Here is a 25,436-nt window from a genome sequence, read left to right as displayed (position 1 = left end):
TACCCAACTAAAAATAACACCCAATCTTAAAATAAGATTTTTGTCTTTATTTCAAGTATAAAATAAGCAAAATTGTACTTTTTAGTGTCAACATCAATATAGATAACTTGATTTGAGGAATCTACCTCACTGGCTGTTAGATTTTCAGATTCAGGGGAGAAAAAAAAAAAAAACCCTCACTGAGCAGGATACGGCACTTAACAATATTGGGGGATGAATTATGGCAGAAGAATTGCCAATGGAGCAAAGGATGAAGAACAGAAAAATGATACGCTCCTCAAACATTATTCTTCCATTCTTCCCGCGGTACGCGGGCCTCTCACTGTTGTGGTCTCTCCAGTTGCGGACGCGCAGGCTCAGCGGCCATGGCTCATGGCATGTGGGATCTTCCCGGACCGGGGCGCAAACCCGTGTCCCCTGCGTCGGCAGGCGGACTCTCAACCGCTAAGCCACCAGGGAAGCCCTATTCTTCCATTTGACTTATCCTTTTAGCTTGCCTTTTGCTACAGTTTGCTGCAAAATTCAAATCTATATCTTAAATCCATAATTGTTTTTATGAGAAACAAGTATATCAAGATCTCTTGAAATAAAATTATAAAATTCTCACCCTTTTATATAGTGCATCAACTCATGTTTAGTTGCCTTTTATCCTATAGATGATCATGTTGTATACAGAGGGTCCTGTTTATTGTGACTTTCCCAAACTAGCTGTCATGTTATCCTGGAATGTCCCATAAACATATTTGTAATGAGTACAGTTTTTCATTCTCGCATGCTTAATTGTACACACCAAATAACTTCTGGTAGTTGTCCTAATCTGACCTGGAAATATATAACATCTTGATCCATGTTCTCATTGAGCATTTATTTATACGAGTGGCATGTCAAGGACACAAAAGTTCCTTCTCATAGAAACAAAAACCACATCCAGATGGTCAAAGTCTCTTCCAGGAGAGTATGGTTGACAAAACACAGACCAATGCACGCCGCCCCCCGCCCCCAAAAAAAGTCCATTCTTTGTCAAAAGAAGTCCTCTAGCAGAGAATCAAAAGAGGTCTGTGGCATCAACACAACCTACCTGATGTGTCTTTTCCCTCTTCCTGGTGTTTGGACAGCTTTTTGACTGCTGGAAGTACCAGGTCTCTTGTTTCCAAAGAGCCGCCTGTGTTGGCCTGTCTTTCAGACTCTCATGTTGCAAAATCTGAAATTCTGTTGCAATAAACACCAGATTTCAAAGGAAAAGCAATGGAAATTGTGCAAAGATTAAACATTTTTATAGCAACAGTTAGTAGTAGCATGATTATGTGTCTAAACAATGCCTGCTATTCCAATATAATATTAGATTAAGAAAGACGGGCAGTTTATTTGTGTAGAAGCAAGCACTGATTTTGAGGATGCATTTAGAAAAACATATTTAGGCTTAGGGGGAAACAGAAGGTTGTCTTTTGTATAAACACAATAATTGTATCCTTTGAATCCCTCCTGAAGGAACCATATGCAAACAGATAACTTTAGATATTGCATTATTCTACACTACTCGTCAGCCAAATGTAGTTAAAAAGTGATTGGGCATAATGAGGGCAACCTTGACACAAACATGAGCAATATGCTTCACAAGATAAAAATTTTTTAAAATCTAAGTCAAAGGAGAGCACAGTATTTCAGGAATAATTTTTTTCTCATGATGCTTATTTAGTATGAAATTAGGAATGGTGACCTCCAATAACACTACTGATGAATTTGCTTTTCTTGGTCTTCTTTCAAGGGCATCTTCATTAATATTATAATATCTGTCATTTTCAAGGTGCAAGACACAATGTTTAAAGAAGACATAGGAGTTAAAGTATCAAAGTGTCAGAGAAATGCCCATAAACTGCTGATAAAACCAATAAGAATATGCCCAGGGTACTAAGGAAACTAACACTTTGGTTAGGGTAGAAAGCCCTTAGGGTAGAAAGTCCTTTCAGCTCACTAATTTTCTTCTAGGCCTCTTTTCATTCTTTCTTGGCTTTATAGAGCCAGGGCTGCTACAGTCCAATTGCTATGGAAGAAAAAGCTCTCAGATTGATATCTTCATCACAGAATGGCAGGCCATAACGAGTAATCACTTCAGCCAATCTATTTTACAGATGAGGAGGTTGAAGCTTTAAGAGTTTAAGTGATTTGCCCGAAAGGGATGGCTGGCTGTGTCAAAATGGGGAAGAAAATCCAGATCTCCTAATTATCAGGTAAGAGCACCCTTTCTAGCATACTACAGTTAAAACTTCCTGAGTGAAGATTTCTTAAAAGGTCTACAATTAGATTGGAGTTGGCAAAACGTAAACTAATTCTATAACAAATGGTGCAAAGAAATTGGAGACCTGGCTGTGTCGAGGTTGAAGAGTACATATGGTGGTTGACAGGATGTTTTCATAGTAAATGTTTATCCTGGGTGGCTGGCTGACATTGGCATTCAGCAAAGGTGAGTTTATCATGGAACACGATTCCTGTAAAAATGATCTTGAGCCATCTTATAATAGTTGCTCTAGAACCAACCGATTCTCAAACAGTGGTCAGTACAGATGCCATGGGTTAGATATATTTTCCCTCAGAATTCACTCTCCCAATTTTTCTTTTTACACTACCTGACACAAATTAACTATCAATGACTTTTGAGAAATGATATTGTTACTTTTATTTTTTTCTAGTTTCCTAATCTTCAAGCAACTATCAAAGCTTTTTGATATCTTTATTTTTGCTAGACTGTCATCCCAGGGATTGTCCATTGGACTTTCATGTCTTCCCTTTCCCCAGTATAAGAGCAGATGCATGGAAGTGGGTATAATCGTACTGGGGTGTTGGGATGAGCATGGCGACCATCCACAGGACACATGTAGGATACTCTGTGAAAACAGGCCAAAATGTCATTCAACTGTAACAACTCATGGCAGGATTGAGTTTCTATTACTAGTTTTTAAAAATAATAGTAAAAGATGCTTTTGGTATTTTTCCCTCTAGAATTTTTGGATAGTTATAAAGTATAAACTACTAAGACTTATTTGGGGAAAAAGAAATGCAGATATTCATAGATTGTGGTAGATCATAACGTACTGAGTCAAAACTGGGACCGAAAAATGCAGAATTCTGGATTATAAACCTTTAACCTTGAATTTTCCATCAGAGTGAGTTTAAAATGGTTTATTTATACATAATTTATAAATACAAATTGCATGGCATTTATTAATTTAATTATTAATTTAAAATAAAAAAGAATGTATATTCTGTTCATGAATGAATCCCTGTTATAAACCAGTCACAAAATATGAATTGGTATTCCAATTAGAGCAAACCCAATCCAATGATTGAACTATTTCACTATTTCAGAGGCAGTGACCACTCTGAGATGAGGCCCTCCTGGTGGAACCATGGTAAATGATTGCTTTTACAACCCATAGCCCCCGTTACCCATTACTCAGATAATGTCATATTTTGTAGTAGGGAAATATGTTTGCATTGTCAGTCAGGAAGGTTTATAAAGTCACACATAGCTACCAATTAAAATTGGCTACCATCCTGGGATATTCCAAGACAGGGGCTGACATTTTCGCCTGTTGCAGTATAAGGTAACTATTATGGTTCTGAAATATTCATCAACTGATTATTTCCCTGATAGAATAATAAATCAATAAGTACAATAATATTACTTATGGATCAGGGCAGAAATAATATGCATTAGTCTTACTTTAAGAAAGGTGCAAACTGTTCTCTTGAATATGTTCATCCAAATAAAGATCCTTTTTTTCAGTTGCTTGACATGCTTTCCTTGGTTAATCTCATCACACAATTGCCATTAATGACAGAAGGTAAAAGGGGGTGTTCTAGGGATCACCGAGACTCCTCTGTTGCACGATGTTCTTCTGCGAGCCTACAGAGATTATGCAACCTGGAGATTATGAAGACAAGGATGGGTAAATCAGATCTGGCCTTGACCCTGACTTTAATACAAAAAGCTACATATACATTTTCATCTCTGAGCCTTGTTTCCCCACCACTAAACAGGAGATTATAATAGTACCTGCCACATTAGGCTGTTCTAAGTATACCATGGAATAATACATGTAACACAACTGGCAGAAGGCCCAGTTCATAGTAAGACTTCAGTGAATGTTAGGTTTTATTTTATCTATCTATTTATTGTATTTTGATTATTACAAAAGTGGCCCACGTCTGATCTTCCCCATTTTAAGTCAGAATATTTTTTGATTATTGAGCTGACATGCTTGAGTCTTTCATCAGAGAAGGACAGTTTTCACCACAAGATGTGAAAACAGCGATTCTGCAAATAATTTTGTGAATTGTAAGTCACGAAAAGGGAATACATTTCAAAACCCACCCCCCCACCCCCCCACCCCGCCGCTCTTGTGATATTGACGTGAAATAAGCACCAGACTGGTAGTTAGGGATTTGGGGCCCTAGTCCTGACCCTTTTGCTAAATTTCTGAGTGACTTTGTACAAGTCACTTTGGGGCCTTAGTTTCCTAAATTTACTTAACAGTAAATGGACTATATGGTCATTGCCAGCTCTAACATTGTGTGGTTGGGTTGCAAAGGACTCTGAAGTTGGAAAACTCTTCCTTCACTTAGTACATTGAGAACTTTGCTAATTTGGGTATATATGTCTTAGAGAGGGTGCCATGGAAGCAGTTCCTATAATGGGAATTCTTGTGCAAGTGATTTCTCATGGGAATGTTCCCAGGAAAAATGTGCTCATTAGGTAAGAGAGGAGGGCTTATATATCCGGACAATAGTCCCCTGGATGCCTAAGGTTGGGAGCGAGGTGGCTCCAATCCTATATCTAAGCAGCAGTTCCTGCAGCAGCCAGTAAGAGAAATTCTTGGAGATCCAGAAGTGGCACCAATAGCTTTTAGTATATTATGTTTTGATGTACTGCATATTTAAAGCACTTGAACTTATGAAAGAGCTTTCTATAAATCAGCCTCTCCAATATAAGGCATCACTGCATATTACTCTGAGTTCCTTCACTACATCTTTACTGGACAAATGCTACGAACATTCTAAAATTGTCCGCTTGATCTTTGCTAACTTATGATTACCAAGTTCACCTTCCCCTCTATTTTCCCAGGGTCATAAGCCGTTACTCTTCCTACTGATCACAAGGCAATTTGAGGGGATGCTCTTAGGATGTACTCTTTTTTTTTTTTTAATAGATCTTTATTGGAGTATAATTGCTTCACAATACTGTGTTAGTTTCTGTTGTACACCAAAGTGAAACAGCCATATGCATACATATGTCCCCATATCCCCTCCCTCTCGAGCCTCCCTCCCACCCTCCCTACCCCACCCCTCTAGGTCGTCGCAAAGCACTCAGCTGATCTCCCTGTGCTATGCGGCTGCTTCCCACTAGCTATCTATTTTACATTCGGTAGTGTATATATGTCAATGCTACTCTCACTTCACTCCAGCTTCTACCTCCCACACTGTGTCCTCAAGTCCATTCTCTATGTCTACATCTTTATTCCTACCCTGCAACTAGGTTCATCAGTACCATTTTTTTTTTTTAGATTCCATATATATGCGTTAGCGTATGGTATTTGTTTCTCTCTTTCTGACTTACTTCACTCTGTATGACAGACTCTAGGCCCCTCCACCTCACTACAAATAACTGAATTTCTTTTCTTTTTATGTCTAAAGTAGTATTCCATTGTATATATGTGTCTATCTGTCGATGGACGTTTAGGTTGGTTACATGTCTTGGCTATTGTAAATAGTGCTGAAATGAACATTGTGGTACATGACTCTTTTTGAATTTGGTTTTCTCAGGGTATATGCCCAGTAGTGGGAGTGCTAGGTCATATGGTAGTTCTATTTTTAGTTTTTCAAGGAACCTCCATACTGTTCTCCATAGTGGCTGTATCAATTTACATTCCCACCAACAGTGCAGGAGGATTTCCTTTTCACCACACTCTTTCCAGCATTTATTGTTTCTAGATTTTTTTGATAATGGCCATTCTGACCAGTGTGAGGTGATACCTCATTGTAGTTTTGATTTGCACTTCTCTAATAATTAGTGATGTTGAGCATCTTTTCATGTGCTTCTTGGCCATCTGTATGTCTTCCTTGATGAAATGTCTATTTAGATCTTCCACCCATTGTTTAATTTCACTGTTTGTTTTTTTGATATTGAAGAGGGAAGCACTCAGCAGTCAGCTGTCCACACCCTGTAATACAAGAGTACATACATTTAAACCAAAGTAGGGTGTGGACGGCCAACAGCTGAGTGCTTCCCTCTTTTCTTCCTGAAAATGCAATTTAAATTCTGCAACACTGTTTCTTTTTCCACAGCAAGAGTCAACTTCATCAGAAGTATACTAAGAAGTGCCTTTCAGAAGAAAATGGGAAACCCAGAGAGCAAGTGCAAGATTTTCCTTTAAAATAAGAAAAGAAGCTGAGACATAGATGTCCATTTTTGAAATTAAAAAAGAAAAAGCTGTTTTTGATTCTAAGATTACTATTTATTTTACTGTAACACATTATCTAGTAAGAGGTAATGTGGTGTTACAGTGGCCACTAACTTCCAAAGTTGCTTGTCTGACCACCATGGCCCAGTATAAACTCTGGGAGAATATGACTCACTTTCTTTTTAGGCTTCTAGAATAGTATTTCCCTGGTTTTTACTTCCTTTGAGATAAATCACATTTTTTTTTTGACACTCCTGCATCGTTTCCATTAGAATGCCTCTCTCTCAGCACTGATTTATTTCTATCATTGAAGCAAGAAAGAGTAGTTCACATAAGTTAAGAAGATTTTGCATGTAAAATGAGTAACTGATAGATTTTCTAACAAGAAGGGAGAATTAATCTCAAACTTACATCAGCTTTTAGATATAATATACCTTGAGAAAACCATAATTCAAAAGGACACATGTACCCCAATGTTCATTGCAGCACATTTACAATAGCCAGGACTTGGAAACAACCTAAATGTCCAATGATAGCTGAATGGATAAAGAAGATGTGGTACCTATATACAATGGAATATTACTCAGCCATAAAAAGGAATGAAATTGGGTCATCTGTAAGATGTGGATGGACCTAGAGTCTGTCATACAGAGTGAAGTAAGCCAGAAAGAGAAAAACAAATATTGTATATTAATGCATATATGAGGAATCTAGAAAAATGGTACAGATGAATGTATTTGTAGGGCAGGAATAGAGACGTAGACATAGAGAATGGACATGTGGACACAGTGGGAGAGGGCAGGGTGGGATGAATTGGGAGATTAGGTTTGACATAAATACACTACCATGTGTAAAATAGATAGCTAGTGGGAACCTGCTGTATAGCACAGGGAGCTCAGCTCGGTGCTCTGTGATGACCTAGATGCAGGGGTGGAAGGGGGGAAGGGAGGCCAAGAGGGAAGGGATATAGGTATACATATAGCTGATTCACTTCATTGTACAGCAGAAACTAACACAGCATTGTAAAGCAATCTTACTCCAATAAAAAGAAAAAGATCTAATATACCCTATCAATGAAATTAACATGAAAATTTTAAAGAATTTAAATTCTGTCTAAATGTGTATGATTTAGTTCTGATTTGTTTTAGGGGATAGACTTTATTTAATATGTATTCTTCGACTTATGTAGGTTTTTCTTTTTCGGGGGAAAGGGGACATTAATTTACATAAAGGATGTAACCATTATTCAGTTTTAGAGTGTATTTAAAACCACTCTAAAAGCTTTAGAATATTAGCAATGAATTGCATTTCATAGTCTATGAACAAATGTGAATTTCACAGTTACTTTGATGTTTAGGGTTTGTTTTCTGGCTAGGACATTAGTGATAAGTTGAACGTTTGCCATATATGGTTAATTCTCTCTTGACTATGTTATGTTTTTTTTTATGTCCTGTCATATTAAAACAATGCCACTTTGCAACAGTAGAAAGTGCTAATACCACAATATGAATTGTGACAATGATCCTGTGTTAATACTCTATTTTCAGGCACCTATAAAGCAGTCATGCACATTTGTCCAATATTGAAATGTAGCATAAATCACAATCCAAAAGCAAGTTTTATTTTTCTTAGCCATCAGTTTCTAAATGAGAAAGGAAAAAAAAAAAAAAGAGGTATTTTTCCCCAGCAGAGCACACTCCAGAAACAAATATGCTACATCTGTTTTAGCTGGCATGGACCAGGCCCTGTAGGATAATGCATTACTTTAGATTTCAAAACTGACAAGTCTCCAGAGTAGTAGGTCTCTGTGCTGTAAAGCAGCAGACATCCATGTGTAGAGATTTTATTTTCCAGTGACATTTTATTTAGGATTTTTCACTGGATGAATTGAGCTTGCAAGTTTATGAAGTCTACTGAAGCAATTATCTCCCCAACTCAGAGGGAGCTGTTGGAATTCCTCACGTCATTACCATGTGGCCAGCAGGTTCCCTCATCACAGACCATCACAGAGGGCATTTTTGTGGTTTATTCGGAAGGCATTTTCATGCTAAATCTTATTTTTCAATACTTTGCAACTTCTTCAAAAGATTTTGTTAGCTTTAATGTGGAATTTAGAGAAATTTATCCATTTTTTGAGAGATTGATGCAAAAGAAAAAGTGTTCCGAGGGTATTTGGTGATGGGATAATATGAAATTAGGCCACGATAAAATATAGTCAAAGCCCAACATTTTAAACTGAAGAACCATGTGAAAGAATTGAATTCAGATATTTAGATGCTGAAGAATACACTGGGAATATTTTACATTCACAAAGGATTTTCTTTCTAACCTCCTTTCCCTACTTCATCCGTTCCCCAAAAGCAAACATGCGCACATTCTTTTGAAGTATGGGAAGGTGAAATCATAGCAGGCATGCCTCTCAGTCTATGCCTGTGGGCATGATTTTAAACAGAAAGCTTGAGGGGGTTTATTTCTGTTAAAATGCACAGACAGAACCATGTTTTAAAAAATATGCAGCCCAAGAACTCAATGACAGCAGAGTCAATATATGTATACATACGTGTAAAACATATACAAGAGCTTACTAATATAAATATATATTTATGCTACTGGCAGAGACGGGCAATTAAACAATGTGCAATTGGGTGTGTAAAACTGAGGTCCAGTCAACAGCTGTGAGTGTATTTGAGGGTAAAACTGCCAACTTGCACTATAACACAATATGCTTATATTCAGAAAATACACTGTACATGAAAGAAACAGAAGGAAAATCTTCTTTCTTTGCTCTATTTCAAAAGGAGACTGCTTTTTCGTATTGTTTTTATTACAGGAGAAAAAGCAATAATGATCTAATTGCCAGAAAACATGCATACAACATGAGACTTGGGAATCTGAGTTCTTGAAAGCCATATCCAGAGATTTTCTCTAATACCTTTATTTTCAGAGTGTTTTTCCCCAAGGGGACAAAATATTTCTACAGCCTTTATCTCATTAATCCTCACATGATCATTGTTAGGGAGTCAGGCAGGCTAGGACTTCTGTAGATTCCACTACTGAAATAGACAGACAATGGTTGCCAGAGTGACTTGATTGAAATTATAGAAAAAGTCGGGAGCACAGCTGGTGAAAGAATCTGGGTCTGCTGTTTGCCAGAGCTTTCTTTTACCCAACAGAACATATTGCCTAAAGCTGAGAATCCCACAGTGTCCTCGATTACGTATTTTCAAATTATAGTTCACTTTAGAGATTCCTATTAAAAATCGGATATGACAGCAGGCCTGGAAATCATTTAGGAAATCCCAGGTTTCAAGCAAGTGGGAGATTTAAGAAGCAGAGCTGGAGGGATGGAATTCTAAAACATAGGTGGGGATGGAATGTCTAAACACTGTCTACTGGCTCTTTTAACATGGAGGGCATCATGCTAGGTGCTATGCTGGGTAATCAAAAAGATGCAGAAGGTATTCCCTAGACATTCATTCATTCATTTACTTTTACAAGTGGCTTCTTGTTAAAGCTTCATTTCTACTTTTAACTTATGGAAAAGACAAATTAAGAATAGGAAGACATATAGCTATTTTAGAAGCCCATGGGCAGCTTGAAATGAACTACCTCATAAAAGGAAGGGCTTCTCTCTTGGGAAAGACTCATGAGGCTCTCTCTTGTCTTACTAGGATTTTTTTTAAGATATAGTCTAGCAGGGATAGACTTTTCCCTCATGAATTATTGATTCTCTAAAGCAGTTTTAATTGTTTTTCCTTTCAGCACTATATAGAAAAACCCAATAATGATTCTCACTGCAATATTAGCATATATTTTAAGCATGCCATAATACCAAGGGAAAGCATCTAATTTTCCTGAAACAATATGCTTCTTTAACTTCAAGAAATATGATTTAAATTAGTAATAAAGATGAGAAGTAATCTAACTTAGGTTATAAAATTGCTTTCTGTGCTGAAATATTTTGTAGGAAAATAAGAAAAGAATACATTTGTGTAAGATTTAATTTAATCATTGGGTAGCGTGATTGAACATTGAAATATGGAATTTGTAGATACAAGGTAAATTTCACTACAATATGAAGGTCTTTTTTTGGTCACAAATATAAAAAATTTAAGGAAAAAAAATTTAGAATATATAAACACGTGAAACACTTAAATGCAATATATATTAAAGTAATACTGTTTTCCTAGTAAGCACATTTAAAAATATTTTAAGTAAATGTTCTCTAATACAGCAGTTGTCAAACTTTTGAACTTAAGACCCCTTTAATTTATTAAAAATTACTGAGAATGCCAAGTACATTTACATAGATTATACCTATTATTATTTACTCTATTAGAAATTAAAACTGAGAAAGTTTGGAAATGTTTAACTTACTAAAACATAAATAATAAACAGATTGCATGTTAACATAAACAATACATTTTTATGAGAAAGTGTGCTATTTTCCAAAAAATATATATATAATTGAGAAGAATGGCATTGTTTCACATTTTTATAAATATTTTTATTGACTGGCTTAATTGGCTATATTTGCATATCTGCTTTTGCCTTCAATCTGTTCTGAAGTCATAGACAGTGCAGCTTCTGGAAAACTATTGTAAGCTAGTGAGGGAATGAGAGTAAGCAAGGCAAATATTAATAACATGTGGGTATTTCTATGGAAAGACTCAGGCCTTATGGATCCCTGCAAAGGTCCCATGGACCCCCAGATCACACTTATAGAACAGTTGAAGAAAAGAGCCCCAGATTGAGATGTTGTAGACCTCGTTTCTATTTTTGATGTTATGTTGGCCAGATTTTTCACTTTGAGTTGAACAGTTCCATCTACAAAATGAGATTATCAGACTATCTCTGAGGTAACGTCTATGCTATCATTGTCCTCAAAAACTGTCTTCATTATCATGTTAATCCATATCCACAAATAAATTTTTGTATATGACATTATCATTAGGAGTAAGGTTAAAAAAAGAAGTGTATAAGTAAATATTGATACATTGCATTATTTCTATGTGGGTGCTTATTTGGACTCTGGTGTCGATACAGCTTGTTTTATTGGAGAAATGAAGATGAATGATTAATCTCTACTCCCTTCAACCACTGAGGTAGCCATCAGGAAGTGGAAGACTCTCACTCCCACTATACGTGTGTCCTGGATATGAGCAGAGCTCTGTCTGGAATTAAACATGTTTGTGCACAAATCCCAGCTCTTCTAATTTTTTCTGGTATGAAATTGGTCAAATAATGTAAACTCTCTAATCTTCATGTTTTTCAGCTGTTAAAAGGTAATAATAGCTGGTAGGAATGCAAAATGCCATGGCCACTTTGGAAGACAGTTTGGTACTGTCTTACAAAACCAAGCATACTCTTACCATATGATCCAGCAGTCACGCTCCTTGGTAGTTGAAAACATGCCCACACAAAAACCTACACACAGATGTAGAGCATCTTTATTCATATTGCCAAAACTTGGAAGCAACCAAGATGTCCTTCAGTAAGTGAATGGATAAACGAACTGTGATGCATCCGGACAATGCAATATTATTCGGCACTAAAAAGAAATGAGCTATCAAGCCATTTGACATGAAAAGACATGGAGACATTGTAAATGTATATTACTAAGTGAAAGAAGTAAAAGGCTACAGAATGCATGATTCCAAATATGTGACACTCTGGAAAAGGCAATACTATAGAAACAGTAAAAAGAGCAGAGGTTTCTGGGGGTTGGGAGCAGTGAGGGATGAATGGACGGAGCACAGAGTATTTAGGGGGCAGTGAAAATAGTCTGTGTGGTACCATAATGATGGATACATGTCATTATAAATTTACCTAAACTCATAGAATGAAGAACACCAAGAGTGAACCATAATGTAAACTGGACTTTGGGTCGTTATGATGTGTAAATGTAGGCTCGTCAATAGTAACAAATGTACCACTCTTGCGGGGGATGTGGATAATGGGGGAGGTTATGCAGATATGGAGGCAGGAGGTACATGGAAGATCTCTACCTTCCCCCAAAGTTTGCTCTGAACCTAAAACTGCTCTTAAAAATAGTCTTAATAAAATTTTCTTAAAATTTTTAAAAAGCTAATAATAATAGTCAACCATCTTACATGATTTTTATAAGAATTGCATCAGATAATCCACATAAAGCACTTAGCATAGCATAGTACCTAGCAAAAATCAAGCACTCAAAAACTATAATGTTATTTTCACAGACATTTCCTCCTACATCCCCTTTGTTACCAATGTTTGGTGTATTATTATTATTATTATTTTCTATTTTAACTCTTCAGAGAATCTTTTTTTTAAGCATGGTTGTGCTCAATGCAGTAAACCTTTAACCTTTAACTCAATGCAGTAAACCTTTAACACAAACCTCTTCCCCTAAATCTTTTCCTCCTTCATTTTCCTTCCCATTAATATCAGCAAAACTTTCTTCTAAGTTGCTAGCATCAGGAACATGGAAATGATTTGTGGTTCCTACCTTTCTCTCCCTTCCGGTAATCAATCCTTCTTAAGTTGTCTAACACAATCACTGTTCTGTATGTCATTGCTTGTGACTCAGAAAAACCTCTGTCAGTTTTACAGAAGAAAGGGACTTAGCTTCGTACAATCCAAGGTCTGAAATTCTACTTCTTTTTCCTAATGTCATTTTCATTTGGAAATATCCTTAAAAGTTTATAGATCATAAGGCTCTCATTTTCATGAACTATAGGGATACCTAATAAAACAGGTCGATCTATTGTCAAAAGGATGGAAAGATGTGCAAATAAAGAAATAGAAGCAGATTTGGCATGGCTTAGAGAACAAGGGGCCTTGCTTTGATGTCAACATTTATTTGAAGGAGTCTGAAAAGTGTATTGATAAAGAAGGTAAATGGAATGATAATGATCTTCTGGTTTGGATGAAGCTTCATGACCTTCTGTTAATTATACTGTTCAAGAAATATTTAAAAGTCTATAATTTTCTTTTATATGGAAAAAATAGGTAGAAATATTCTTTAATGATAAACTCCATACCTCACACTTTGTTAGCTTATACACTCCAATCCAATCTAAATAAATATTCAAGGTTCAACACTAGGAAAAATGACATATTCCGGAGGCATGAGGAAACACAAAAGTTCTCTAGCCTGACCAAAATTTGATAAGATCCTTTCATTGTATGAATGTTAAATATTTCCTAAGAAAGCAAATTGGTATGGTTTTGCCTTCCTCAGGAAGGGACTAATAAAATATACTATGATTTCTTAAGTTTAAAAGAGATAAGTAAAAAAACTGAATTTTTGTGCTTTAAATGTGTTGCCCCATAAAGAAAAAGAATCTTTCTCTGCATGTTCAGGAAAAGTCAAACTGTGATGCTAAAGGTTGATTTCTAGACATGAAAAAATACTTTTAAATGACCATTAAGCTATTAACAGTCATTAAATGAACTAGTGAAAGCTTCTTTGTTCATATTTGACAAATAAATATGGAAGAATTATAAGCATTCTCATTTGTGTACTATCCCTTTTAATCAAGATAACTCTTTCAATGAATTACATTGGCTTATTGATTTTTTCTTAAACGAACTATGCATCTTTCTTACTGCAATGAGGAATACAGTATATCAGTTAGCTTTTAATGAATCACAAAACACCTCAAAATGTAGTGGCTTCAAACAATAATACTTTTACTATTTTATATGAGATATGGATTAGGTGAGCAGTTTCTCTTGTCTGGCTACCTCAGTTGAAGCTGGATGCTCTAGGATGGCCTCAGGCAGTTGACTCAATGTCACCTGTGGCGATGGAGATGACTTGGCTATCATCATCCAACAGGCTAGGGCTGTTGATGTGGTCGTAGTTGCAGAGTTCCAAGTACAGAAAATGGGAACAAGTTCCAGTACACAAGTCCTTTACAGTTTGTGCTTGTATCATATTTGTTAGTATCTCACTGGCCAAAGCAAGTCACATGACCAAGCCCAGATTCAAGAGCTAGATTCAAGAAACAGACTCTACCTCTTGATGGGAGGAGCTGTAAAATCAGAATGCAAAGAGATATGCTAAACAGATGGAAAATTTGTAGCAATTTTTGCAATCTACCACAGACTGCCTTCTGGCCACAAATTATTCTTACTTTGTGTAACATATGCTCACCCTTCCCAGATGCCAAAAGTCTGATTCAGTTATGCCATTTATGGCATCTGGCTTGAAGTTCAAGTTCTCATGATCTGCTTCTTGTCTAGATGTGGATGTGGCTCACTGGGTGCAGCTGCTCTTCATCCAGACAATTGTGAACTAAAAACATAAGTTATCTGCTGCCAATTAACCTAATAGGGTGAGAAGGGAGCAAGAGAACTGCAATAGTTGCTTCTAATCAAAAGGAAAGGAATGGGAGGCCCAGAGAAGTCCTTGGTCTGAACCAATTCTATAATCCATCCAGGCACATGTTAAAAGGTTCCCCAACTCTGGGTCTGGGGATGTTCCTTGATTAATGTCCATTTCTGCTCCCTGAGAGTAATCTGTCCACAATCCTCTGAGTCTCTTGGCTCCACCTCTAGGGTTTTCATCTCTTCAGGTAAGAAACGTCTGTGATTCTCATTCTGATTTCTACCCATAAAATGTTAGAAGCCCAGAAATCTAACTTCTTTTTGAACTATTGCAATCCCCTTTCATCCAAGCAGGCAGTTCTTTTGTTAGTACAATGGTCTTTAAAACTTCATGGATTGCCTATGAATCTCATGCACATCCACTCCATGTGAGTCCTAAAATTCTCTACTCCTAAAGTTTGCAACCACATTTTTTCAAGGCAGGGATCTCTCTACTTTGGATGTGGCAAGCTGCTGTAGAAAAAAAAAATGTCCTTAGGATTATTAGGAGCCTATTTGTCTTGCTGAGCACTCTTACGTTTAACTTAGAACTTTTAGAGGTATTATTACAAAGGGTCTTCCGTCCAAGTTCCTGTAAATGAAAGTTTTGCAAAATGTTCTACTGTGTCATAACATGGTTCACCATTTTTTTCAGTCTCTACTAACAGTTGCCTTATTGTTTTTCAACCTCCATCTACAGCCTGAATCCAAAGCCAATATTATATATATACAAATTGTTATGGGAACAAAACCTAAAGTGGGCAACACTCTCTTTCAGATACCAGTTTTTACATCATTAGCTTTTGCTGTGTTAAATACCTGCTTTAAACAATAACCATTTATAATTTTTTATGATTCTGTGGTTTGCCTGCTGGTTCTTCTTCTCTGGTCTAGCAGTCTGGTGCTAGAAATTTTTAGATAGCCTAGTTCACATATCTGGCAGTAGGTTTGATATCACTTTGGGTGGGGGGGGGATGATTTTGGCATGAGTGTCTCATCATCCAGCACATTAACATGGACTTATTCAGTCATGGCAAAATACCTAAGAGTCACAAGGGGAGTTCTCAGTGTGCAGTGTTTCTCTGGCTTCATCTTATGTTACCTTTGATAATATCCATTTTTGCCCAAAGCAAGTCACATAACCAAGCCCACATTCAAGAGGTGGAAAAATAAATTCCACCTCTTGATGTATAGAGATGCAAAGTCATACTACAAAGAGCAAGATGAATAAAGGGGTAGAATAATCTCTGGCCATTTTTGCATTCTGTCACAGCAAGCATGTTAAGACTTGGTTACAATTTTTTATGGCAAGTCTCATTGTTTAAAATTAGCTAAATTTCCTATGCTAGGTTTATAGGGAAGATCAATTATTATTATTTCCATAAATTATTTAAGGTTATGAGGATATAAACATATGTGTTAAACTAAACTGAATTATAAATATTGATGTCTTTTAAAGACCTCTTGTGAACTGGAGACAGTCAAATCATGTGAACTTAGTTACTACACCTACCCTATCTTGATAAAGTTGTAAAAGGTTATCTCTCTGACAAGCATTTGATAGTTTGATTGTGTTGCTCTGTCAGGCTAATTTAAAAATAATTTCCAAAATTCTTAATTTTAGTAAAATAAATTTGTACAAACTGAAATAAAACTTTTCTCATTGTAACTGGTTCTGACCACTCAAAATTCAAGAATGATATTTCACACACAAACTTGTTATAGATTGTAACCCTATAAGTAAAGAATAATAATTATATAGAATAATAATGCATATTGGTAGTTTTTGTCTGAAAAACTGTCTAGAACAATATTCAAAAGCATTCAAATGCTTTTACTGAGCTTCTTTACTTTTCATGGTACAATGTAGTTACTTGCATAACTATAACCTACTTCCCGCCAGTATAGAATCAAATAAACAAAATATGTAAGAAAGAATACACTTAGAAGCAAATCTTGTTAATTAGTTATAGCAAGCTCACAAATTAAAAGGATAGTGTGGAAATAAGGCATACAAAATTCTTTTGAAAAACTCATCTGTACCTATTCTATGACTTATGAGGTCCTACCCTTATATATAGTAAATAATATCACTTCCTGGAAAATCAGGAACATTAGCAAACTTGGGGAACTCAACAAAGGAGAATTTCCCTACAGTTAAATGTACTGCAGGTGAAACCCGATAGAGGCAAATGGAATGGTTCTTGGTTCCACTTTTTGGAATTCATGAAACAACAGGAGTAATAAAATTATTTCTGGCAAATAAACATGATTTTTTTAAAATGTCACCATGGGTTTTACAAAGCTAACAGATGGAAGTAAATTCCCTCAACTCAAAATTGCATGGCTCTAGCTAGGTTGAACATTACAACAAGGATGTCATTAAATATTTATCAATCCTCGAGTCTTGTTACACTTATCAAAATAAAGCAGTTCTATAGAGCAGTAAATAAAATTAATACTACTGAATCAAAAAATTGAAAAGCAGACATTTTTAGTCAAATATGTGCCTTTTGAGAAGAATTCTGACCACAGTGAGACCCCGGTCTCACCCCCTTTCTACCAAAATTTCTCAAAAAAGAATTTCAATCATTTTGAAGGTATGGTTCATGATTTAGAGGTAGGCTTTGAAAAGCTGGAGCTTTCTCTCATCAGCCTATTCTGCAAAGGTAACAGAGTAGCGGAGTCATTCTTAAATCCCTGTTTCCAGAGACAGGCTTCCAACAAGAGAAGATGTTGTTAACGCTAAAATCCAGGAACCGCTAGTTTTGTTTTTTTAATAAAATTGACCCCAAAGTCATCCAATCACAATTTTTGATGGTCAAATAATAATTTGAACTATACATTCAGCTTCTATGAGTATTCTGTAAGCCTGGTTGAAAGCTAGATTCCCTTGCATGACTTGGTTACAAAAGCCTTTACTCGGCAATCAGAATTACCTAGGAGGATTTCTTATTTTCAATATTTAAAAATGATTTATTTTAGTAAAATGTTAGTCTCTCATTGTAGTTGGATGTGTCTGTATACATAAATATAGATATGGGCACAATTTCTGTTTATATGAAAATCAACCCAGTCTGACATCTCCGCCATTTCTTCCATGATGACTCCCACTTTGCCAATCTTGTTGCAGGAAGAATAATGGCCCCCCGAAGATGTCCACATCCTAATCCCCAGAACCTGTGAATATGTTAGGTTATCTGACAAAGGAGAATTCAGGTTGTAGGTGGAATTAAGGTTGCTAATCCGCTGACCTTGAGATGAGGAGATTTTCCTGCATTATTTGAGTGGGCTCAGCGTAATCAAAAGTGGGAGGAAGAAGAGTCAGAGAGAGATTTGAAGAAGCTACGCTGCAGACTTTGAAGGTGGAGAAAGCAGCCGTAAGCCAAGGAATGCAGGTGGCCTTTAGAAACTGGAAAAGGCAAGGAAATAGGTACCCCAAAGAGACTCCAGAAAGGATCACAGCCTTGCTGATATCTGAATTTCAGCCCATTGGGACCCATTTCAGACTTCTGACCTCAAGAACTGTTAAGATAATAAATGTGTACTGTTTTAAGAACTAAATTTGTGGTAATTTGTTACAGCGGTTATAGAAAGCTAATACACTCCCATATTTACAATAGTCATAAGAATAAAAGCCAAATTCCTTCCCATATCCTAAAAAGTATTGCATAAACAAGCCTCTCCTTCCTCTCCTGCCTCATCTTCCCACTCTTCTCTTGGGTTGCTCTGCTCAGGAAACACTGACATTCTTTCATTGTTTTAACCTTGCCAACTTCTTCCACCCAAGTCCGTTGCACTTGCCACACTTTGTCTATAGCATTCATTTCTTTGCTCTTTGTCAGACTGGCTCTTTCTCATTCTTCAAGTTGACTTTAAGTCACATTCTTCAAATGGTCTTTAAAATAAATATCTTAGGAGATGTGTGTGTGTGTGTGTGTGTGTGTGTGTGTGTGTGTGTGTGTGTATTATTGATTCTGTTTTTCTGGGGAACCCTGACTATGCAGGAGGGGAAAGACACTCTTCCACCTCTTGAAGGAAGGAACACCAAATGTCTACAAGGAAGGAAGAAAACGATAGTAGCCATCTTTGGAGATATTTTAAAATAAATGCCATCTGTGTAAAATGGTTTTCACTTTTCTTTGACAAGCCACAGCACCCAGTGCTCTTCTGTTACATCTTTAATTACATGCACCTATACTTTGATTACTTGTCTATCTTTTCCACTGGGTTTTTAGTACTTTAAAGGTAGGGATTGTGTCTCATGAATCATTATGTTCCTAGTACCTTACTTCAATACCTTAATAATACTTGTGGGATGAATGAATGGCTGAATGGAAAATGTACCCTATATTCATGAATATTTTATTGAATTTTTATAAACTTTATTAATTCCCTCTTGATTCCTAATTATTTACCCAATACTCGCCCTGACAAATACATGACACTATTTCTCAAGGACAGCATGTCCACCTTCAAGATAGCCAAATAATCCAGAACAATATGGAACCAGTAATATACCATTATTGTTGTGCAGTGTCTGTCCCTCATTTGAACAAAGGAAGATAACCCAGTTATAATTAACAATATCCCATAGAACATTTGATGAGTTAAATTTTAAATTATAAAATTGTTTTAATACTTAGAAATTTAAAGAGTCACAATCTGCTTACAATTTAAAAATCTGTTTATGAAAGAATAACATATTCCTTCATACTGATTTTGTGCTGAATGTGATTCTTTTATATTTGGAAATATTTAAATATTCCAGAGCTCATAACTCCTGCGGTGTAAGGAAAACCTGGATATGTTCTTCTTATAAAGATTGTCACTAGGTTAAAATCCCTCACTCCAATTTCACTCTCTCTCCTCATCACTGTTTATGAACCCTGCATTTCTAACAAAGAAATGACAATTTCAGAGCTTAGGAAGGGCCTAAACTTTGCTTTATCAAGGACAATACTGGCAAATTTCCAAAAACCTGGAGGCCATGGCTCATCTGCAAATCATGTACATATATTTGCATGAATTTTATTTTGATTAGTAGCCTAAACCCATGATGGTACTTAGGATGAATGAAGCACTTTACATATATGAATAAATGAAGACAATTTAGTAGTCTTACTGCTCATGGCCGTTTTCCCTGTTCCTCTAACTCTGACTCTCCTCATCCATCCCCTTCTTGTTATTTCTTCTCTTTAAATCTAGAGTGGGTGTTGCTTTCCTTTTTTTAGCATATTGATTCTATATAAATGGTGAGAACAAAGAAGACCTGCTTTTGTGTTTTATTGACTCATTCAGCAGATCTACTATGACCCAAATCATTGTGACTTTGTGATTTCTGCAAAGTTCTTCATCTTAACTGGCATTAATTGCCATCTCTTTTGGGCTGAGTCAGTGAAGTATACAAACCTTGATAATTGTGCAATTTTCTTTTGAAGAGCTTGTCCCTAAAGACTCCATAACCTAAAATATAACTTTAGGGACAAATATATTAAAAGTAGTATATGAAAGTGCTAAAAGTGAGGAAAAGGTGAAGAGCAACTCCATTAATACTTTTTATTTCCTGTAAACTTTAAAATCCCCCTGAATGTAATTGTGGGTGTGTGAGTGTGTGCACGTGTGTGCATGCCTGTCCATGTTTGATGTGAGGTAGAATAAGTTGGTAGAGGACAACAGAGGGTCCTTAGTTGGTCGAGATAAAGAATGCTGATGATGGCATAAGATGGCTACTATCAGAAAAATGAGGGGAAGAAGACCTTGGCTTAGCCAAGTCACAGAAAATTCTAGACAGCACAGGAGGTAATAAAGTGGTGGTGACTAGTTTATAGATCAGCCATGTAGGTCTCTAAACTTTATCCAAAAATCCATATTCATTTATTGCAGTAGATGAGTAATAAAGAAAATGATTTCTCTCTATATATATTCTATGTATTTCTTGCCTAGAGAATGGAAGGCAATCAATTCTAGATTTGGGGAAATATTATTTTTTCTTCCTTACCTTGCTGCTTCATTCTGTATTCTTTTCTCTTTCCTGTTCTTTTTTCTCTTATTTTATTCTCCTATGATCCAACACATTCAAGTCCTTTCTAGTGTTTCAGTGTAGTCAGGTTTCCTACAATAATATATTCATTTTTTTTATTAGCTATTATTGAGTAGGGCCTAATTCTCATTTACTTATGGGAAATAATATTTATGTATTCCTCTTGTGTTTGGAGCAATAGAAAACACAGGATATTACTTCAGAATATGATTAATGTCTTCTATATATAGCTTATAAGGATGGAAATATGGTTCTAACTATTTAAGATTAAAATCTACAATATTACAGAGAATTAAATTAATGTTACAAAGTAATAGAAATATTATTAGAAATAATGCCTAAGGAATTCTGCTTAAAATAAAGTTGGGAGTTGAATCCCTTAGGGTTTGATCAGAGAAGTAGAACCACATGGAATAAAGAATTTATTATAAGGATTAGATTTTATACAATTATGGGAGCTGGTAAAAGGTCCATGGAAAGGCTTGTCACCTGTGTCAGATGCTGTATGTAAGTCACAGCTGGTTATCAGGGTCGACAATCAGGAAGGAAAGCTGCACTGGACAGATTGGGGATCAACTGGAGCCCATTCAGATAAACTGGAACCCATGAATTTAAACCAGAACTCACACCTAATTTTCTTCTAACCTGGCACAGGTGACCCACAGGAAAACTGGTGCTCTTTGCCACAGAGCTGTTAATATACTTGCTCCCAAACTTGGAAATACTGAAGTGGAAGATCCAGTAGAATCTGGAGGGCTCCTTGGCCTGGCTGCTATGTTATCAACAAGATGAACTAGCAAGTTCACAGCAACATGAAAAAGCTGCAGCGGATCTGGTGCCCTACATTGACTTTCAGAAAGTAGAGCCTGCTGACTCACTTTCACCTTCCAAATCCCATTCAAATTTCTCTTGTGGGACACCCTGACCTAGGACCATAGCAGAAGGACATTTACAGAAATGCAGTTTCAACTTAACCTAAGTTGACACAATCAACACAATCAACAAGCACCGCAGTCAACCTCTTGAGCAGTTCTAATATACAGGTACCTCTTTGAACCACACTCAACTTTTAAAGACAATACTTAAATCATGCTTCTGGCAAATGTGATGCAATCTCCCTTGTACAATTAATCATATGGCAACCTCTCCCAAGAAGAAGACACAAGTACCTTTATCCATCTTTGGATTATGTTCCTTCTTCGAGTTGAGCCCCTCTTGCCTTTTGGGCATCCTATAACTTAAATATTGAGTTTGGGAAGATGATTCTTCATAAGCCTCGAATATTTGTGCATGTCTTCAAAGGCCTTAACACCTAATTTCTTTGGACTGTGTTTTCAAGGATGTTTGGAAGATACAGATATCTATATTCTAGGATAATAAAGGTAGAAGTATGGCTCTTCCCAGAGGCAGATTGCATTCTAGAGTAAGAAAGATAATGTTTCTCTCCAGAGGGGAATATGATCAGGCTGACCAACAGCTCCTTTTATAAGATCTAGAATTCCTAATATCAGTGTTCCATTCCTATATGTGTGTAATGCAATGAGCAAGCAACACTTACCTCTCATCACATCACCCTGTAGAAACTGGGGCTTGAAGAGCTGGCACAAGGCTGTTATTCTGGCTAGTGTTACTACTGTGAGTGAAAAAAACTGTCTTTTGTCTCTAATCCAAGCATCTTGTGTTTTCTGCCAGTAATTATGAAACCAGCTAGACTATTAGCATGCAAGTAGGGTAAAATCTTAGACCCTGAAGAGTTTCTGATGACACTGAGATATCAAGCTGCAATTTAAAAATAGTTACGTTACATAATAGGAAAATAAGAGAGAAGGGAAAATGTTCAATATACACAGGAAATATCAATATGAAAATAATGAATTAATATTCATAACTATTACAATCCTCATTTCTACACTGGACTCATACTTGTAGCTGGTATGTATGATTTAATTCTTCCTTTGGCAGCTCTGTATCCCCTTTGTCCCCAGAAAGCACTTCAGTGGTTGTGTTCCCTTGTCTGTTAGGGTGTGTCAAACCTTCGTTCTTTAAGGATTGGATCTTTAGTCATTATGCCTGGTTTGGTTGTAATTTTCTGTTGACTTTAATCATAGGACATGAAATTGTAAGAGGACCCTCAGAAGATCTCCTGCATTTCAGATATAGTCTTCTTTATCTCCGTTATAGCAACTCAATTTTCCTTTGATAATTATGATCAGTCACTCACCAAGAGAGTCAACCCCTTTTGGCCTATTGATTCGCTAACATGAGGAGGTCAAAATGGCCAATTTGCATGTCAGCTTCCAGTTTAATGGAACCATTTCTATGTCCCCATGGAAGCATTCCTTCCTTGGGAACAAAACTAACAGAACCCACAGATGTGAGTACACTAAGTAAATATATTCACTAGTGGATCACTAGGCATAATAATAAGAGTTACTCACATTTTCAACCCTTGATTCCTGGAACCATCAACCCTGCCTTTTTCGAGGGAAAGCCATCATAGAAGAAGCACACAACACACCCTGGAAAACTAGCCCAGCCCTCACAGGGTGTTGTCACCCAGCTGGTGCCATAACTGAATCATCAAAAGTCCATTTAAGTATTTTACCAGTTAACATGGTAAAGCTAATTAATTCTAAGAGTGTTAGCCTCTTGTCACATTTTACTTGCTGTAAAATGAAAGTCTGCTTCAGTGTAAACAAAGAACTGCTCCTTCCCTGATGGAAGAGTACATATATAAACAACTTAATCCCAGGTGGTTGGCTGATCGTCTGGAACTGGTGCCATAATGGAGACTCAGTTTTGTCCTCTGCTGCTGGAAGATTGATCTTGGTAAATGAGAGTCCAAGTTGCTGAGCCCATGCATAACCAGCATCCCTACTGCCATGTTTACTCTTTTCACATCCATTGGGAACCACATAGGGAAAGAGATGGACTGGCATTCACAGAATAGGTCATCTTACCCACTGAGTCTCCTTGGTGAGTATGCCTGCCCATGGGACACAAATATCTTCATAGTGCATTTCCATTCCCATATGTTTTCCTCAGACATCTTTGTCACCACTTTTCCAATCATGTTCCTTTGAAGTCTCTGAGAATCTCTCCTTCTAGGCAAAAATGACAGCAATTGTCCTACTTGAAGTTCTACCTCCAATGGGTTTTCTTGTACCGCTATTCTTCAAGACCAGGAATAGTGGTACAAGGCTTTCTTGTACCACCATTCTTACTCTCCTTTGCCAGTTTAATGTAATTTACATACTATTTTTCTGGCTACCGGTTAGTTCAATCATCATGAATTTTCATGTAATTAGTATTTGGATTTGCTTTCTGTGAATTATGTACTCATGTGCTCTACCCAGGGTTTTATTGATAACACACCTTGTTCTTGTCAATTTTTTAAATATTTTGGATATTATAGACATAATACTTTGTCACCTGTTTACAAATGTCTTTTCTTCCTACCTATGTTTTCTCTAATTACTTTTTCCTAATAGGATTTTATCAGAATTTTACATCTTAATGGAAATGGTTTTCCCTATTTGTTTTCTTATATAGCTTCTTACTTTTCAGCTAAGAATTTCTCTCCCCTGACTGTATATGATCCTATATTCTTTGGAAATATTTTAGCTGTTTAATTTTATTTACATAAGGTTTTAAAATCTAGAATTATTTTGTGTTTATAGTATAGGGAAGGTCCATTTTTATATGATCTTCCACAGGGTATGAAGTGTTGCTGGATTATTTATTAAATAGTTTGTCTTCTTTCAACTACATTGAATTACTACTATAATTATTTAAGAATACTGTATTAAATTTTTGTTGATAGTGGAGTCAATTACTAGATTCTCTATTCTGTTGTGATCTATTCATTTATTCCTATATCAATTCCTATTATTTTTATTACAGTGTCATAAGTGTATGATCTGATATCTAGAAAGGCAAGTTTCCCTTTGTTGATCTTCCTTATGATACTTTTCTTGATTAAAGTGTTTAGTCTTCCATATAATCTTTAATATTATTTTACTCAGTTAAAATAAATCTATTATAGAGTATTTGTCTTTCTCTGTCTGATTTATTTCACTAAGCATAACACCCACTAGGTCCATCCACATTGTTGCAAATGGCAGAATTTCATTCTTTTTTTGGCTAAGTAATATTTCATTGTGTATATATACCACATCTTCTTTACCCATTCATCCGTTGTTGGACACTTAGGTTGCTTCTATATCTTGGCAATAATAAATAATTCTGCTATGAACATTGAGTTCATGTATCTTTTCAAATCAGTGTATCACTTGATTATAAATACTTAATTTTAAAGACCATGTTTTGTATTTGTAATATGAAGAGCATCAAGCACAGAATCCTGTGATTACTGACTAATCATAAAGTAGTTAATACATTGGGCTAGAGATTTAGGAATATTAGAAGTATGTTTAGATAGGGACAGAGAAAATAATGTTTTATTGGTGATATTATACTAAAGTATATGATCCTTATATGCTTCTATTTTGTTCACAGAAATATTCCTAGTGTCCAGGGCAGTGATTGGCCCAAAGTAAAGACTAAATACATGTCTGTTGAAT

General features: G+C 36.2%; 1 long non-coding RNA gene across 2 annotated transcripts; it reads right to left on the bottom strand.

Moving 5' to 3' along the window:
- Positions 1–1,092: 1,092 nt before the first annotated feature.
- On the bottom strand, positions 1,093–22,584 carry LOC114890963. 2 transcript variants are annotated; one of them, XR_003792397.1, is made up of 4 exons: positions 22,412–22,584; positions 20,812–20,925; positions 3,722–3,922; positions 1,093–1,209 (listed from the first exon to the last, which is right to left on the bottom strand). It is a non-coding gene; the product is annotated as an uncharacterized LOC114890963 (long non-coding RNA). The 2 variants fall into 2 exon arrangements; XR_003792396.1 differs by lacking the exon at positions 22,412–22,584 and having other exon boundaries at positions 20,812–21,038.
- Between the last annotated feature and the right edge of the window lie 2,852 nt (positions 22,585–25,436).

This window comes from Monodon monoceros, unplaced genomic scaffold (genome assembly GCF_005190385.1).
Source record: "Monodon monoceros isolate NGI ecotype Baffin Bay Population unplaced genomic scaffold, NGI_Narwhal_1 Super_Scaffold_11, whole genome shotgun sequence".
Taxonomy (NCBI): domain Eukaryota; kingdom Metazoa; phylum Chordata; class Mammalia; order Artiodactyla; family Monodontidae; genus Monodon; species Monodon monoceros.
Note: the sequence above shows the minus strand (reverse complement) of the source record. Positions and strands in the feature narration are given on the sequence as shown.